Below are 18,681 nucleotides of genomic sequence, written 5' to 3' on the forward strand. Positions count from 1 at the left end.
TAACCACAAAACTTAGGTGAACGAAATGGGATAATTCCCAACCAACAGGGGGAAGGGGAAGTGCAAATTCAGAGCCTCATCTTCAACTAATCAAACAGCAAACAAAGCGAGTCCACTCCAGCAGCTGCTCAGGGGGTCTCCAAAAACTGAGGCAAGGATGGGCAGTCAAATTCCAGACTCTTGGCCAGCAAGCACAGCCCATGATCCAGGTGCCAGGGCCTCACCACCCTCATGGGGAGGAATTTCTTCCACAAATGTAACTTAAACTTCCCCTCTTTCAGTTTGAACCCGTTCCCCCTGTCCTGTCACTGCAGTTCCTGATGAATTGTCCTTCTCCAGCTTCCCTGTAGCCCTTTCAGACACTGGAAGGTGCTGCGCAGTCTCCACAGAACCATCTCTTCTCCATGCTGAACATTCCCAACTCTCCCAGCCTGTCTCCATAAGGGAGGTGCTTTTTCAACTTTGTGGCCTCCTCTGGACTTGCTCCAACAGTTCCACATCCTTCTTATGTTGGGGGCCCCAGAACTGGACAGAGGACTCCAGGTGGGCTGTCACAAAAGCAGAGCAGAGGGGAAGAATCCCCTCTGGAGTGATTATTATTAGAGTGATTACTCTAGAGATCAGAATAAGCATTTGTAAACTTTTCCCTCTTTAAAAAAACTAATCTGTCTGATCCTGGAGATGCACCATCTGGCTGCTGCCTTTTGTTTTAATTTCTCACATTACATCAGAACCACAAGAAAGACTGAAACCTTGGAGGGATTAAAACAAACAGCCCTGCAGCGTTTCAAGCCTCTTCGTAGCCTGCCCAGCACTTAGAACCTCCCACCTCCGGGAGATGGGGAGTGCTCAAACTCACAGCACTAAGAAAACAGAATTATTTGGTATCAAGCTAAAATCAAGCCACAGTTATACGATGACAAGAAGTGAGTGATCACAAACAGGATGTTTTCTTTGCTGTGAGCCTGAACTGAGAGGGAACAGCCTCAGCCCCGGAGCAGCTCCGGCCTCAGGGTTTGCTCTGAACAGGATCCTCCTGCCAGTCCCCTCCTGCCGGCGCCAGGGGCCACACCACAAAAGGGGATTACAGGCTTCAGGCTCTAAGCCTCCCAACACCACCAGCATTTCTGCTAAAACATTCCAGCTAAGTGCCCACTTGGGTTCCAAAGGTGATTTGTGAAATGCCTGGAAAGGGAATGGACTGCACTCCTTAGTGCTGGGCACTCAAACACCAGTGGCACTTGAAACACCGAGACCAGGAGTTTCAGAGCTGGAGTGGGACTCAAACTTAATGGCTTCAAATTGACAGAGGTTTAGATAAGATATCGAGAAGAAATTCCTCCCTGTGAGAGTGGGGAGGCCCTGGCACAGGCTGCCCAGAGAAGCTGGGGCTGCCTCTGGATCCCTGGAAGTGTCAAGGCCAGGCTGGACATTGGGGCTTGGAGGAACCTGGGATAGTGGAAGGTGTCCCTGCCCATGGCAGGGGGTGGAACAGGATGAGGTTTAAGGTCCCTTCCAACCCAAACCATTCCATGGTTCTCTGACCGGCGCTGCTCAGGGCAGGGTGTGCATCTGCACACAGAGTTTTATCACACTCCTCTAACACTACATTTGAGTCAGGGCCCAACAAGTCCAAACAAATCCAGCAGCTGAAAAGGAGAATGTCCACGAAGCACTGAAATGCCAAGCAAAGCAGTAATTTTAGTGCCTGACTGCAATGCAGAGCTCAGGTGACGCTCACCCCGCTCACCGGACAGGTACGTGCAAGAAGAGGGACAAACTGAGCTCCCAAGTGGCCAAGAACGACGTGCTGAGCGACTGCAGCAGCTTTGCCCAGGTCTGCCTCCACTTTCAGAGAATCATGGAATGTCCTGAGTTGGAAGAGACCCTCAGGGATCATCCAGTCCCACCCCAGGCCCTGCACAGACACCCCAAATCCCACCCTGGGCATCCCTGGCAGCGCTGTCCCAACGCTCCTGGAGCTCTGGCAGCCTCGGGGCCCGTGCCCATTCCCTGGGGAGCCTGGGCAGTGCCCAGCACCCTCTGGGGGAAGAACCTTTTCCTGACATCCCACCTAACCCTGCCCTGGCCCAGCTCTGGCCATTCCCTCGTGTGCTGCCACTGGTCACAGGGAGCAGAGATCGGAGCTGCCCCTCGGGACGAAGCTGCAGCCCCCGGTGACCTTGGTGTCCTCCAGCTGAACAGACCCAGAGCCCTCAGCTGCTCCTCCATTTCCTTCCCCACCCTGTGTCCCTCCTTTGGACCCTCTGCAAAACAGCTTTAGATGTTCCTGATATTGTGGGACTGGAGGTGAGGCAGCCCCAGGCCAGAGCAGAGCGTGACCATCCCCTCCCTCGCCCGGCCAGTGACACAGGACCTGGCAGCCCCCAGGACAAGGTGACCCTTTGGGCTGCCAGAACACACACGTCCATTTGGGAGGCACACGGAGCCAGGGGATGGACACTGCAGGAAAACAAACACAGGTACACAGAGAAGGGAGGGGTTTCTCCTTATAGGCCAACCCACAGGTTCGTTCAGAGCTGTTATTCTGTGATTAATTTCTCCCCAAGATTTAATTGTACTCTTGCCATTGGTGGTTACACACTACATATAATGAAACATTTGCCACAGAAAATTGTTGGAATTACTAAGGAACACAACATATACAAATAATGTAAGCACATTATGAACAAATACCAGAACTTTAACTACTAGTAGCATCCCTTTCTGTTTCACATGCTGGAAAGCAGAGAATTCTCTCTAATTACTTGTTCCACACCAATATCCCACCAAGAAAACAAACCCATCCCCACTGGAATGCAAGCAGGGCCTGGTTCCCGGGCTCGCATTTGGAAATCTGAAGCCAAGGTGAGATACTACTGAGAAACAAGAAGGTAACTCAGGCCACAGCACTACTTGCAACCTCAGCTCCATGTGATGCACATCGTTGATATTATTGTTGTAAAAAGGATTCTCTGAGCATAAGCCAATGAAACAAATAAAAGCCTTATGCTACTTGGCAAAAGGAGGGAAGTTCCAAGGAGAAAAATTCAAGCAGTAAATATAATAAAGGTGATAGATTCCTGGGACTCCCTGGCAGTGCTCTATCTTCTTAGTGCTGAATTTCCAATTCCATCTGAATTTTCATGTTGTTATAACATAAAAAAAATAGATCAACCATCCTGTTGACAAACAGGTTGACAGTCTCAAACACCTGCACAGGATTAGAAAATGTAAAGCCTCAATTTTGAGACCAGCCCTACTGAAGTGGAACTGGGCAGCAGGGACTGAAAGGTTTGGGGAAAGAGATAAATCAGAGTTCTGTCCAGAGCACCATCCACACAGGTGTGAACCAAACCACGATCACCTGAAATAAAGCTCCAGCAAGACACAGGGATTGTCCTCTCAGGAAAAACCTCATGTGCAGGCATGGGTGTAGAATCACCTCATGGACACGATGATTTGACTACTGCAACCACAACTGTCACAACCAAATTAGCGTGTCCAGCCTTGGGAACAAGTGTCCCTTTGACACGTGGCACAGGTGGAATGAATTTGTTGAATAAATCCTCTTTTCTGGTCATGCAGAGTCCAAATTTGGTACCAATCCACTGACACAGAAACAAAAGAATCACAAAAGAAAAAGTTTTCTTTCACCCTATTCCTTTTCTGCTGATCTACAGGAAATGGAAATGGTGAGATCTGGACACAAACGTGGACTTCCTCACGGAATATCACAAGTTACAGCCACAGGAAGAGCACCAGGACAATAGGGCTGCAGACTCTGGAACCATTCGCTCCTCTGACATAACCTTGGTCAAACAATAACCCCCCCTTCCACAAACAAAACACTCAGTGACCCTTTGGGTGCTAAATTCTCCCCAGAGAGCTCAAAACCCACCCTGAGAACCACAACCCCTCTCCAGGCAGATGGAAGACAGGGCACTACAAAGAACCACCAGCAAAGCAAACGAGAGCTGATAATTCGGCTGTAAAATGGCGTTTGTTCATTCCCAAGGAAGAAATTAAAACATGAACAGCTTTGAGACTCTCCTGGCTCCCTCCCAGCCACCATTTCTGTTCAGTTCACTCTGTGTTTATCCATATCTGCCGTGAGCCGAGGCTGAGGTCGCCACGCTGAGGCCCTGCCCAGGAAATGGGGTTCTGCTCAAAGGGAAGCAGTTTTAGGGGTTTTAGAGGAGAGATGAGAGTGAGCTGAGCTGCTGCTGTGGTGGAGGAAGAGGCTCTTCTTCCTTCCTGCCACCTCTGCTGCAGCGACAGCTCCGGTGCAGCGACGTCTTCAGCTGCCACAGGTAAGCAGTGTCCTGGAACAGACCAGGTGTAAACACAGCCCCCCCACCACTACAATCATCATCCGATTCTCCTAATTTCTTGAGAGGAAATATAGACCTGATCCTCATCACACAAATCCAGCTGGAATGTTCTGATCGCTGGGAGTGCAAAAGGAAGGATGAGCTTGCAGTGCCAAAGACCAGGGAAGCCCAGGGAAGCGACACCTGATCAGCCTGGATGTCACACCTCTATTCAAATCCTGATCAGCCTGGATGTCACACCTATATTTAAATCCTGATCAGCCTGGATGTCACACCTCTATTCAAATCTGGCACCAGAGGAGCCCGGAGCCCCGGGAGCCTCACTCCCCGCCCGGCCGGTGACGGTGACGCCAGGCTGCTTTTCAGCAATTAGCGTTGATGATCTGTTCTAACCAGTGGTGCTCAATCAGTGCAAGGTGGTAACACCCGCTAATCCTGCTAGCTCAGACAATGCTCCTCTTTCAACATCCCTGCTCCCCTTCCCCCATGGAATGAGAACACTGAATCATTTACTGTCTAACAAAACCATAATTACTACAGTGGAGAAATTAAGGAAAATGATCACGTAGGGGCACAGCATCTCCCCAACAAAGCCTCCAAACACTGGGCTGCAGCAAGGAAAAGATTCCAATTGGAAAGCAGTTTGTGTGTGTTTAAAAAAATGTTTGCATGCTTTAAAAAAAAAAAAAATCTGTTGATGTTTCCAACAGTTTGTGCTACCAGGGAACCCCGGTGGTGCTTCTGGAACTTCCATTAGCCCCAAAGCACAGACAGCTACTCTACTAAAAGCAAACACGATAAAAAGATTATAACAAAAATAATGAAATTATTCTATTATCACTGCTGCATCTGCATTTCAGGTCTGACCCCTATAAATGACCTGATAACTTGGCCTTTCTTGCCTACTCCCCTGCTCACATCCAGGCACAGGACAGGAAACATCTCCCCGTGGTTTCATCAGCTCGAACCTGCTCTGAAAGAGCAGAACACGGAGTCTGGGCCTGCAGGCTTGAGTCTGGAGTGCCAACACCGAGACAATGGAGACCAGAAGTGCTGCTGAAAGTCCAAAATGTTCTTTTGCTGCATGTCACCTCCAGATAAGGCCTTTCAAGTGTGACTGGAGTGGCAGGTAGCACGTTTGAGAAAGCCAAAGTGAGGACTAAGTGCACTTGTAGCCTGGGCAAAAAATGGGCACAACACTGGGCCAGCACTTAGTAAGAAATGCTGTCATCACCCATTTATGTATTTACAGCTGGTTCCCACCTTTCTTAAAGAAGAAATTCCTCCCTGTGAGGGTGCTGAGGCCCTGGCACAGGTTGTCCAGAGGAGCTGAGGCTGCTCCATCCCTGGAAGTGTCCAAGGCCAGGCTGAAGAGGGCTTGGAGCAACCTGGGATAGTGGAAAGTGTCACTGCCCATGGCAGGGGGTGGGACTGGATGGGCTTTAAGTTCCCTTCCAACTCAAGCCAGTTTGGGATTCTGTGATTTTCCTGGAGAACTGGAAACTTCTAGACATCCCACACACTCCCCAATGGTTTTACCGAGGGTTAAAACTGGGATATCTTCACTCCGAGGCTTCAGCAACCCAAAACACAACATTTAAACCTTTTTTTCTAAGGCCGTGTGCTCAAATAGACTGTACCTGTGCAATGGCCTTAAACTCCTCCTACCACTCTTAGCTACAACTGCAGCACAAAAACTGCATTTGAAACAAGTTTAGACAATTGCCTCGTTCTGTCTGAGGCCAAATGATGATGCAGCTTCAAAGATTCCCTCCTCCTTCCTTTGGGTGAAGCTGTATATCAGGTTTCCTTCTTGGAGATAATAGCAAGGTCTGTGAACTAACAGTCTTCCAGAAAAAGTCTGATTTCTTGAAAGAAATAACACCTTACTCCCCGTACTTGTCACCAAACAACCAGCGCAGGTCTGGGCTCTGTAGTTTCCCTTTAACAGCACCATTGTATTCCCTCGAGGAGCATGAATAGGGCACTGAAAACCCAGCCGGGCTCACAAAGCTGTGTTTGTTGGGCACAAGCATTAGACTGCTACAGCTTCGGTGTTAGAAGTTTCACAGACAGATCAGCTCCAGATTAATTTACACACACAGAACAAGCCGACTTGGCTGCAGCACTGTGGGGGCTCTGTTCTGCAGTTCCAAAACCCTTTTCTAAAGGCTTAGGAGTGTTGTTTTACCAAATTAAAACTATTTTAATCTCAACATTTATTATTTCTAAAGAATTCCATTCAAGATGAGGTTCCTGTGGCACGGCTGCCCTGTGTTCAAGGTCTAGGTCATGCCAGGTCACAAGGTGCTCTTCGCCCCGGGTCACTCACTGGGTACCATAAACCTCAAGGGTTTTTTTTGTTGTTCTAACTTTAAGCAGTAAATCCAACTCCTGAAACTCCACCGAAGAATCTCTTTATCTTTCAGCAGCATTTCCGAGTTGCAGCAGATCCAGTGTCCTCGATTCACCCGTCTGCGCTGTGTATTTCCAGCTGTAATCTTCGAGGCCATATGTGATGCATCACCAAGTGGGTGAGCTAAGGACAGGGTTCAGTTCCCCCTGTACACCTGGGCTGGGGGCATCAGCGACAAGGAGGTGTCACCAGCTCAACCTCAGCTGCAGACCCTCCCTCTCCCACACAAAGACACATCTGGGAACTTAGCATGGGCATTTCTGCTGAAAATAGCACTATCCACGGTCAGCAAAATGAGCTCTCAGAGGCTTTGGGAGCTAGGACTGGGAATAAAGAGCCTCTCGTGGGTGTAACTGTGCTCTGGTTGATTCTTCTCTCACAGCAACAGAGAACGTTGCTCACGGTGACCGTGTGTGGCTCATACAGCATCACCACGTCCTGGTACCTCTATTTAAAGTTCAATTAAAGGACCTCCTCAGGTACATTGGTCAAACGGCCTCCTCTTCACCTCTATGTAAGAACTAAAGAGCCAGAAAGACTTTGCCTTTCAGATCCTCAGCTGGGACAACTGGATGCACTTGTGCATCAGGAAGAATTTCTTCATGGAAAGGGCAGTTAGACATTGAAAAGGGCTGCTCAGGGAGGTGGTGGAGTCCCCATCCCTGGAAGTGTCCAGAAAATGACTGGACATGGCACTCAGTGCTCTGGGCTGATGACAGGGTGGGGATCAGTCACAGGTTGGATTCGATGACCTTGGAGGGCTTTTCCAACCTCAAGGATTCTGCGATTCTGTGATCAGCCACAGAAATCATGCTGCCAACGCACAGCTAACATCTACCTTTCCAAAAGGTAAAATATTTTTTAAAAGGCTTCAAAGACTCTTGAAGAGAAACTCTTAAAACCTTCCAACTCCATGAGTAAATTGTGTTAGCCCTGATAACCCGAAACACAGGCTCTGCTCAACTGCCTCCAACAAACACCTGCAAAATCCAATCACCAAAGTGAACTTTATATGAGATATTCTATTGCAAAGTGCAGCCGTAGAAATTTTACGTTACCCACAAAATTTACATGCAGCACATGCACATAAACAGTTGAATTCAATATACAAATAATAAATCTTCCATGTAACCCCATCCTAGGGATAAAAAGTAAAAATCCTTTAAATAGCTACAAGTTGTCATTGGGGGAAAACGCGTTTTCCCTCCCGAATGCAAGGAAGCCAAGGCTTTGCCACAAACAGGATTTTACAAAATCTGTTCAGGAGAAATGTTTTCATCTATTTTTAACATGCAGTCAGTGAGAAGCATGTGAGTTGAGAGGCAGGAGCACTGCAGAGTTTTAACAGCAGCCCTGCACCAGAACAATCTACAGGAGGGGACACACACAGTGTCACGCACACACGTACCCAAGAACCAGCTGAGCTGAGTAAAGCAAGACAACTCCCAGAGCATTAAATAACCCAGCTGAAGTGATTCTGCCCTGAATAATTCTTTTTGCTGACTAACCTCCTGCTCACAGACACCAGCAGAAATTCCCAGGTGTTCAATCCCCGGCACAAGTGCAGACCTCGCACTCTCCCACCAGACTGAAAAGCAAAGTTTCCCAGGAAATGACTAAACTGTGACAGCCCTGTGATTCAGCACTTGATTCAGGCAGGTAGAGCATTGTCTCTCCTCCAGGAATTATTTGAGCTGTGAGTGCTGATAACGCTCTCCCAGGAGTTGCCTGTCCAGCCCAACGAAGAGAGATTATACACAAACTCTGCCTGTTCTCACAGCCTGCACTTTCTACATGGCATAGACAAGTGTGGACAGATGATTTTCCAAACCAAGCCTGGTTTTAGCCCAGGAATACAAACAAAGAGATTAAAATAGAAGTTACTGCGGGTTTTAATCCTGTGCGCGACTCCTGTCGCCCACCTTTTCTTGGCTCCCAGGTGTCAATATTTAATAATTCTGATGACTTCAATTTTTAACATAAGCCAAGTGCCACAGGGACTCCTTGCTGGTAACTCTCCTCCCATCCTGACTCCACAGCAACACCTTGTCCAGCCATACCAAAAGGCAGTTTGGATACACAGCCCGGTTCAGTCCAGCCGGACCTGAAGTTACTTTTCCTAATCAAATCCTAGATTCTTGAGTAAGATGCAAGAAGAGGAGAAGAAAGAAGAGCAATTATTGCCCTATCTAGTGATCAAACATACCTGCTCACACCAAGGATTCAGCAACTCTGACCTGCCCTTAAACAGAGCGCAGAAACAAACCCAGTTGGCACCTCACTCTGCACAGTAATTATGTATTTCCAGATGGGATAATGCTATTCCAAGTCACAGTGCGATGAGGTCGGTGATTATGCATGATGAAACAAAGAAAGAGAACTTGATGGAGGCATTAGTACTTACAAAATCCCTCCTCAAACAAAACCCAACTAAAAAATTGAACCGACCAAGCACAGTGAAAAATCAATCGCAAGAATGAATCTTTCAAAAATCGAGAGGTGAGATCCATAACCCACACCCCTCCTGCCCTGGTTTTCCTAAAGAGCCAGTACCAAGTGTGTATTCATAAGGACATTACTCCCTTTCCATAGAAAAAGCAGCAGAGAAAGTGGAGGCTGCTCTAGAGAGCAAAATACGTTGTTTCTCCCAAAGCGCTGAAATCTGAAACAGAATCCCTAGTCACTGCACTCCCAAGTGCTCACTCGAGGACAGTCACTATTAAACAGCATTAGTCACCAGAGCAGGATCCCACTACTTAAAGGCAAAGCAATACAATTATTAAACTTTTACCAGCCTCCAATTAGTGTGCGACACCTGTAATTTGACTGGCGGAGACTCCCACCAAATTCCCGACGCGTTCCTGACGGAGGCAGCAGCAGCAGCTCTGGGAGCAGCACAGAGCCGGGCTTGGGTTTCCTACTCATTCCCTTCAAGCCTGACTAGTGGGAACCAAAACACCTTGTTCAATACCCTTGACCCGGCTCTGCACACCCCCATCCCAACACGATTCTGTATCCCCGGGAAAGGGAGTGTAGTGGTTTGGTCGGTACAGCTCCTCCACGCAGACACCAGGCCAGCTTTCCTGCGCTGAACAGTACAACCCATTCAAGTCGGCTGCAAGCCTGGGAAACCAGATTTAAATAGACAGAGCAGAAGAAAAATGTCCTGCGCAGCATGGCATGAGCAGCAGATTCCAGACCCTGCGCTCAGTCCGGGCTGTGTGAAGCTTTCAGTTGTGTTTACATCAGCATCCACGGCTCCTCAAAGAATGGCACTGCTAAGGAAACCCTGTTGGCACATCACCAGCAGGGCTAAGAAACCCCATTATCCTGTCAGCTGCAATGCTCTTTACAAGAAGGATCACGCGAGGAGCAACTTCTGTTCAGGGCTCTTTGGGCAGAGTCAACGTCTGCTCCAGCAGCGCTTTGTTCCTGCTGCGGAGCAGGATGTGGCAAGATCCTTCTCATGTGAAAGCCTTTAAGCTGCGTGGAAGATCAAAATAATGAGCCAAACTCAGCAGCAAAGAGGAGAACCCTCCAAGCTCAGCCCAACAACCCAGCTGCACTTTGCAAACCCACCCCAAAGTCACTGAACTCAGCTACTTCAGGGGAGAGCACGCTTTTCTCCCAGCACACCCATTCCTCCTAATTAATAAAGCACATTAACAGTTCTTCAAAAAGAATGACATTCAGTTTTTGGTGCAAAGTGGCCTTTTTAAGTAGAAAAAACATCCTTTTACCATAGAGAGAAGGAACAGTCAATTTACTGCCCTCGTTACACAGGATATTGTGCTATCACCCTGATATTTCTGTTGTTCCAATCACCAACATCCTCACACATGGAATTTTCCTGCCTTCTGTCAGTACATCACTGCTGTCAAAACGTATCTTCACAAAACAGGGAGGTCATATATCCCCTCCACACTGACACCAGTGGACCTTGAACCAAAATAAACAGGCCTGAAAGTAAAAAAGATCTTATTCACCAGCCATCTCCAAATCCACAACTACTTCTGACAGAGAATTTTCCTCCCGTTGCCTCTCTCAGGGTGCAATATCTCCTCTTCCAATTTAAATAAACCGATTTCTCAAATGTCTCGCTTGTAGAGGGAAGGAAGTATGGAGAAATCAGCAGGATTATTTAAGAACACACAGTCAGCAACTTGACAAAAACTAAAAGAACACAAACGAAAGGGGCTCTCATGTGCTGAAAGGCAACCAGACCTGCCCTCGTGTCCTGAGCTGCTCACTTGACCAGCATGTCTTGAATTTGGAAAAGAAGGAACTATTTATGTCTAGTAACAGGGAAAAGTTCCATGGTGTATTTGCATTAACAAGGTGCAACCTCTCCAAGATTATTGTAAAAACGGGTCCAAAATGCTGAAATATTTATATAAACTTCTAACCCCATAACAGCAGTATAAATAAACAGATTTCAGCCCTAACCAAGTGAAAGCTGGACACTGGCACCAAAACACTGCTTGGCACTGCTTGGCTTTGGGATGCACAGGTCCAGTATCGAGGCCTTCTGTGCACAAAGTGAGGGGGAAAACACCCAGGGATGGAGGAGCTGAGGGTTTGTTTGGAAGCTGCTCCTGCCCACAGAGCAGAGCTGAGGAAATCCGTGTTCCCCACTGCAGAGTGACAACACAGCCTGGTTTCCATGGGCAAGGAAAGTATTGCTTGGATGGGCCACAGCACTTGCTTGGCTGGGCTCAAACTGGGGAAAAGTAAGAACTGCTGGTTCTATTTTCTGGTTAAGATTATGGGGAAGTTGAACAAGAACACGATGAGCTTCTTAAAAGTATTTCAGTAATAAATCAAAACAAATAAACCCTACTTCCACACCATAAGCGAATCCAAATGCTCTCTCCAGTTGTCCTCACATACACTACCACAGCAAGCAGCCTGACAAATCTGCTAAAAGCCTTAAGAAGCCTAAATTAAATATTCATACTCTGAAAATGATGAAGCCAGCACAAAACCTCGAGTCTCTTTTTGCCACTCCAGCTCTGTTTAGCCCAGAGCAAGAGATGAAAGATTCCCTGCAATCTGGGATGCCGAGCTGGAATCTCCATGAAGGAGAAGGACACTGCTAGTTCTGCCTTCGGGAGTTCAGGGTTGAGTTTGCCACTTGGGGATTTTCCTGAGATGCTCCCTTACCTCTCTGTTACCTAATAGAGAACTATCCCCATTTCCTCCAATTTAAGGATCACTGGTTGGTCAGGTTTTAATAACAACCTGAAAAGATTTGTTGAAATCTTCTAAAAAATCTTTTAATTGAATGATGACATCAATTACTTAATTTTAATGAGAGTGAGATCATATTTTAATTTTCCATTCTGCATTAAATTTCAAGCTAAGGTGACTGTGCAGTTTCTCTCCGCAATAGCCAATGTCCCTCCAAGCTGGAAGCAGAATTACTTTCAATAACAAACTAAACTTGATTGCCTTATTTCCCATTAGTGCTTAATTCTACAGAATTAGCTTGGGTTTATTACTATGCAAAAAGACATGTAAATCCTCCAACTTATCGAAAACAGAAGCCCAACTTTGAACTCTCTGGTTCTCACAATAGGAAAAAAATCCTGCCAGCTAAATTCTCTCTAGGCATGGACAGTGCAGAATTTAATACACAACTCTGAAATGCCCAAGAAAAACCCCAAACCTACCAAAAAATGAGACAAAACTTAACGAATGCATGACCTGAAAAAGCAAGGTAAGAATTGCAGAGGGTGTGAAATTAGAATTGTCAGTCATTTGTGGGGACCCCGAGGTCTTCACATCATCCCCAATGAAAAAGGCAGGATGGAGGCCACGGATGGGCACAGGTGCACTGGGCAAAGCTGCTGCTTCAGCTTCACAGGGTGACCCTGGCAGAGCTACTGGACATCTATGGCCCAGTTCCACCTCTGCTTAGGCTGGTAAGGAAGGCAGGGACTTTCCAGGCCTCTCCCTCTCAATCTCTGCAGGAGCCTCACCTCTTCTAAACCTGGAAATCCTACAGAACACTGTGGGTTGTCCATCTAAGGATCATCCTAAACCTGGAAATCCTACAGAACACTGTGGGTTGTCCATCTAAGGAGCATCCTAAACCTGGAAATCCTACAGAACACTGTGGGTTGCCCATCTAAGGATCATCCTAAACCTGGAAATCCTACAGAACACTGTGGGTTGTCCATCTAAGGATCATCCTAAACCTGGAAATCCTACAGAACACTGTGGGTTGCCCATCTAAGGATCATCCTAAACCTGGAAATCCTACAGAACACTGTGGGTTGCCCATCTAAGGATCATCCTAATTGCAGTCTTGCTCCACTGACCTACAACCCATTCCAGCATCTGTGCTCTCTGTCTTGCTCCAGTCTATTCCACACCATTCCCCATCCCTGGAAGTGTTCAGTCTGGATGGGGCTTGGAGCAAGCAGGGAAACTGGAAGGTGTCCCTGTCCACGGCAGCAGGGTGGAATGAGATGAGCTTTAAGGTCCCTTCCAACCCAAACCATTCCATGATTCCAGAGATGAGTTCACTTCCTACCTGGTCTCCCAACCTCACTTTAATATGAGTTCCTCCACCACAGCCTATGTGACCTTTCCAGCCTCACCGCTGAAGAGATGAAAATTCAACATTCCCTTTTATTCCTGCTAGAAATGACAACATAAAAAGTACTTGGACAGGAACCATCTGTTCCTGTGCCTAATGGAGCCATAATCACTGGATAACAACCATTCCACAGAACATTCCACTGTTTATAAAACCAGGGTGTCAATGTAATAATATTAATGGGGAGCTGCTTGTGTCTTTTGGATAAAATATGATATTCACAGCAGGCTTTGCTTTCAGCTACAAACACCATGGCCTTTTACAGCAAAGCAAAGCACCACAGACAGCACTCACAATTAGGGGGTGGAGGGGCAGGAAGGGCTAAGGATGTGTTGACAGTAATAATTTAAGATGAGGTATTCTGCCAAGAAAGAGAAACTAAAGGATTAACGTCCAAATAGAAAATTTGCAATTAAGCAAAAACCTCTGAAAGAGAAGGACTGCGGACACGGCTCCGGGTTGGATCGTTGCCCTCCAATTTGTTCTCCAAGACTTCTCTGCTGACTCCATGTGTTTCACAGGAGTAAAATTCATGCCACGCCACGTAACAGTCTCTCAAGAGAAATGATGATGTTTGGGAAATAAAACAACCACTTCTCTCCAACATCTCTTGCACAACAGGATTATTTCTTTCTTAGCACTGGGATTCTACAAGCACAACACAGAACTGTATAAAAAAACACAGAAACAAAATAAATTCCTTGGAGAATCCCAGCTGAGATGTTCCTACTGAACACAGCGCAGACCTGCAGTGACAACCAGTCTGAGCATCCACAGAAACACCTGCAGGCTGTAGTACCTCCGATTTACCCAGGAAACTCTGGAGAGCTGTTTCCTCTAGCCCTTATCCTGCTGGAGGAAGACACAACAAAATTCCTCCTGGGGCCACCAGGTCACACATGGGCAGCCCCCAACTCCATGAAAATCCACAACCACACAGAAGCCACAAACGCAGGATGTGCTCACGACCCAACCCCGTGCTCGCCGTTCTCTGAAGTGAGACCTGAACCAGTTACGCTGTGCACAGGCAGGATTGAATATTTCATGCTAAAAGCTCTAAAAGGAGGAAGAAAAAAAGCCCTGGCCCAGAAGTGCTGCCTGTCAAAATCAACCGCTCAACTGACAGACAGTGCTGTACCCAGCAGTGCTGAGAAGCCTGGCATGACAGCCATAAATCACTCCAAAATCTCCTTTTCATGCAGAGGAAAAGGAACGGTAAAGATCCGAACACGAAAACTTGCCCGTTTTTAATTTGCTTGGTTGCACTTGTTTAAAATTGACGTTTATTTTGATACCTGAGTTAGTCTTTCCTTTATATTTCTGTATGCAGCAAGCTGAGAATGAGGAATTTATCACATGGAGACACCAGGCCATCCTAGAGGCACCTTCCCCAGAGCTAAGGCAGCCTGACCACTGGAGACCTACCCTGAGAGCAGGGGGAGGTCACACGTGGGCCCCAGATGTTCCGTAAGGGATCGGTTCCGTGGGGTTCTTGTGCAGAAGATCCTTCCCCGTGGCCTGGTTTCAATGGACGGGCTCAGTGCTCTCCTGACAGACCCACAGGTGGAAAATCCTGAGAATTCAGCACAAGATCTTCGAATTCAAACACAAACAGGGCCTCGAGAGCTAATGGATGCTGACATGCAGAAGTGTGTGATCACTTCCAAGCAGCTGCCTTCACCTCCCTCCCAGAGAGGCCAAGGAAGGCCCTGGGGATGCACCAGTGCCTAAAAGGACGCAGGTTTCCTTTAGTCTTTAACAAAGGCTTGGAGCAATTGGCACATTGCCCAGCCTTGCTGCCTTCTTCCTCTTCAGATATGCTTCCATCCACAGATAACACCGGGCAGCTTTGAATTCGCACCCTGCACAATCAGAGGGAAAGGACAGCACAGGAAACCCAAGTCAGCTTTTCCCCTCGGCGGGGGAACTCCCTGGAACAGCCAGCACAGTCCTTTTCATTGACATGCCCAACACAGTGTCACAGGAGACAGCAGACAACGTGCTCAGAGCTCCACCATTAACTGGTTTTGTGAGTTAAGACACAGATCTGCCTGGAACTGCTTGGGGCAGAATGTGCTGAGGGAGCAGAAATGCACCTTTCAACTAGGAATCCATGAAACAGCTTCAAACGATCTCTTTGAATGGTGGAAACAATCCAACGACTGCAAGCTTACCCCAATGTGACAGTACCTCTTGGGGACTTCTTGTCACACTTCACCCACAGAAAACTATTCTGAAACAGCTCTTGCTGACAGCAGAATCATAGAAAAACCAGCTCTGACATTTCCCAGGTCTCTCTACTTCGCTAGTTCCTCTCCTCCCTTTCTTGGTCTATTTTACAGACTCCTCTCACGGCATCAAGGATTCCACTGCACTACTGTGAATTTCTTTGTGCCTGTGAGGTCCTGCATCCAAACCCTGAAGCAGCTGTATCAGGGCAGCCCCAAGGTTGTCACTTTGCAGGGTGGGAGCACCAGAAAGCCACGTACACGCTCCCGGCCGCACCAGGGTCAGATCCTCCAGAACCTGAAGCCAAACTCAACTCTCAGAGAAGATTTTCTCCTTGCCCAGTTCTCCAGCCAACTCTCTCCTTTTATCCTTCTGCCCAAATCATTGTGTCTCTGCTGGAAGAGGAGCCTGCAGTGCCGTACAACACCTCTGTGTTCACACCATTTCACCTGGTCTGTCACTTTAAACATTCCCAGGAAGGTCTTCCACCATTTTAAACAAGAGAACATAACAAGTAATTGCTTTTCTAGGAGAAGAGGCCAAGTTCGGGCATCCTGGAGAACTTTTAGGACCATCATCCCCTTATCTTGTGTCTCCCTCCCTTGTGCTTTGCTGAATCCAATTAAATATCTGGAAGGTGAGAAAGAGAAAATGTCACCTTTGCCACAGACTCAATGTCAATGAGTGTGAGCCTCCATAAATGCATCCCTGAGAGCTGCCAGTACACGAACCTTGATTTCCATTTGTCTTTTCCCATCGGGTTCAACACCAGGAATCACCTTCACATGCTCAGGGAAGTGAAGGAGTTGAACACCATCAGCTGTCCCACTGCACAGCGACAGCTGGGAAGGATCCCTCCAGGAACGGGATTCCTGCAGGAAAGGATCACGGCAGGGAAGTGTGTGTAGGACAAATCTCTGCAGCTCTCTTGAGCCAGAGGATCCTATTTCCTGGGACAAAGCCCAAAGGAGAGCAGGCAGTACAGGAGAACAGTGCAAAGCAAATGGAACGTGTTTGGACAAGAAGCAAAATCCAAACTTCGACCTCTGGTACTAATCCCTCGGAATGAGCAAGAGCCACAGGTAACAAGGGAGATTTTAGGCCCCTCTGTACAGGAGCTACAATGGAAGAATTGAAATCGGAGGAGGCAGAGAGGAGAAAGGAACAAATTCTCTTTTTTTTCTTAAAGTCACGCCTGGAAAAATGGCAAAATGGCTTTTTTCAGATTTATTAAAAATCAGCTTATCCACCATGAAAGAGAGGAGACCCACACCATGAGGTGAGTAATTACTCCCTAAGACACAGGACAGGAATCACAGGAACATCAGGTATGACTTTGCTGGATCCAAATGCTTTGCCTTTCAGCTTCCATGCTACAACCAGCTACTTCTGAAAGTGTTTTACCAAAGCTCTGTCCAATGAACAAGAATTTGATACACAAAAGGCAAAGGCTAATTACATCTTCCTGTTTGCTCTTCTTGCCAGACATTTTTTTGGAGGCCTACTGCAAAAAGAACTGCCTTGAAAGCCTTCCAAGGCAACACCAGCTCCAGGGTTATAGATTTTTCTGATTTTGGGGAAATAGGAGAGCAAATTAACTCAGGTCTCTGTGCTTCTGGTCAAAATGACTAAAAAAAAACGTTCCCAAGTCCTTAACACAAATGGCAACTGGCCCTACACAATTTTTACATGCTGCAATTTTAAAACAGGACTTAACAAGCAAAGTGTATCAAACACAGGAATAACTACACAGAAATGTTTGCTCAAGGTTTCTAGGTGTGGCTGCAGCCAAGACATAATAGGATTATTTATATCTGACTCATTTGCTTCGCCTTCATCCACAATTCTCCCTATTTGGGACTCAGTAATTGACTTCTTTCTGTACCATGTGACTTTTTAAAATCAGGACATTTTCAAGGAGGACTTGAAAATTTAAAGCAGAGAGGAAAAACCCCACAAATACAGTGGGTTTATATCACGTTCAACCAAACCTGACCATCACCATCATGGAGAAACTTCCTGAACATGCAGCACAGTGAGACATCCACTCGCTGGTAATCAGATTGCACATGTCACAGTGTGAGTGACAACATCAGCCACAGAGGGTCCTGTGATGTCCCCTGCTCTGTGTCCGAGCTGCTCACCTCACCCTGTGCATCTCCCCCTGCTTCCTGCCTGGGAACTCAAAATAACAATACTTCCCCCTTTTCACTGCAGCAACTTCCAATCCCAAATTGCGTAAGAACAGAGGTTTTCATTCCAGCTACAATAAGAATTGTTCTTTTTTTAATCCACAAGGGATCACTTAAAGTTTCTGCCCTAAGAATAAACACAGGGCTCAGTCTCAAAAAACATTTACACGAGTACTTGGCCATTCAGAGAGCTCCTTTTTGTAACACAAGGGGCTTCAGTCTCGTGTTCAGTATTTTGTCAGGACTGACACAAAAGCCTAAAAAAACTGTCTCAAAATAATTTATAATTTGGTTACCTACAAATTCTTTCACTGCTCATGAAACCCAAGCGCAGTAAAAGGTTTGGTATTTTCTAAAGAAATACAGCTTAGATTCCTAAAAGCTTCATCCCGTGCCCTCTCCAGTTCGCCAAAGTTCACGGCTTTCCGCGGAGCTGCGGCACCTGAGCTCCCCGAGATGGAAAGAGTGAGGTGCTAAGAGGTGAGAGCAGCCTGAGCCAACGCTGCTGCCAAGGGCTTGGTTATGAAACCCGGGATGCAGCTCTTGAGGACACACCACAGAAGAGAGATGCTTTTCTCCAGCCTGGACATGCAGCACAGAGCTATCTGAAGTGAACTTCTCCCCTTCCTCATCACACACCACGAGCAGCCCCGCAAATGCCATCAGGACCTTGCTCCAACCACCCCACGGGACACACAGCAATCTCCTGAATGCCAGAAGTGGAACACCTTTAATAGGCATTTTCCACTGGTATTCAATTAAGGGGGAAAAAAGGCAGCACAGTTTAATAACTGCAGATCTGTTTATTCTCTACGAGGATCAGGGACTTTTATCTCCCGCTCCGATCACCTGACTCCCTGACTCCGCTCTCCACCACAGGGTGAATAATCACAGCCTGGAATTTGC

The 18,681-nt window shown here is 47.1% G+C and overlaps 1 protein-coding gene across 2 annotated transcripts in view; it reads right to left on the reverse strand.

Annotated features, from left to right (window-relative positions):
* The window catches only part of DIP2B (disco interacting protein 2 homolog B), a 62,535-nt gene that overhangs the window by 35,317 nt on the left and 8,537 nt on the right, over positions 1–18,681 (reverse strand). The window lies entirely within an intron of this gene.

The sequence above is a fragment of the Aphelocoma coerulescens genome, chromosome 29 (assembly GCF_041296385.1).
Source record: "Aphelocoma coerulescens isolate FSJ_1873_10779 chromosome 29, UR_Acoe_1.0, whole genome shotgun sequence".
NCBI lineage: Eukaryota > Metazoa > Chordata > Aves > Passeriformes > Corvidae > Aphelocoma > Aphelocoma coerulescens.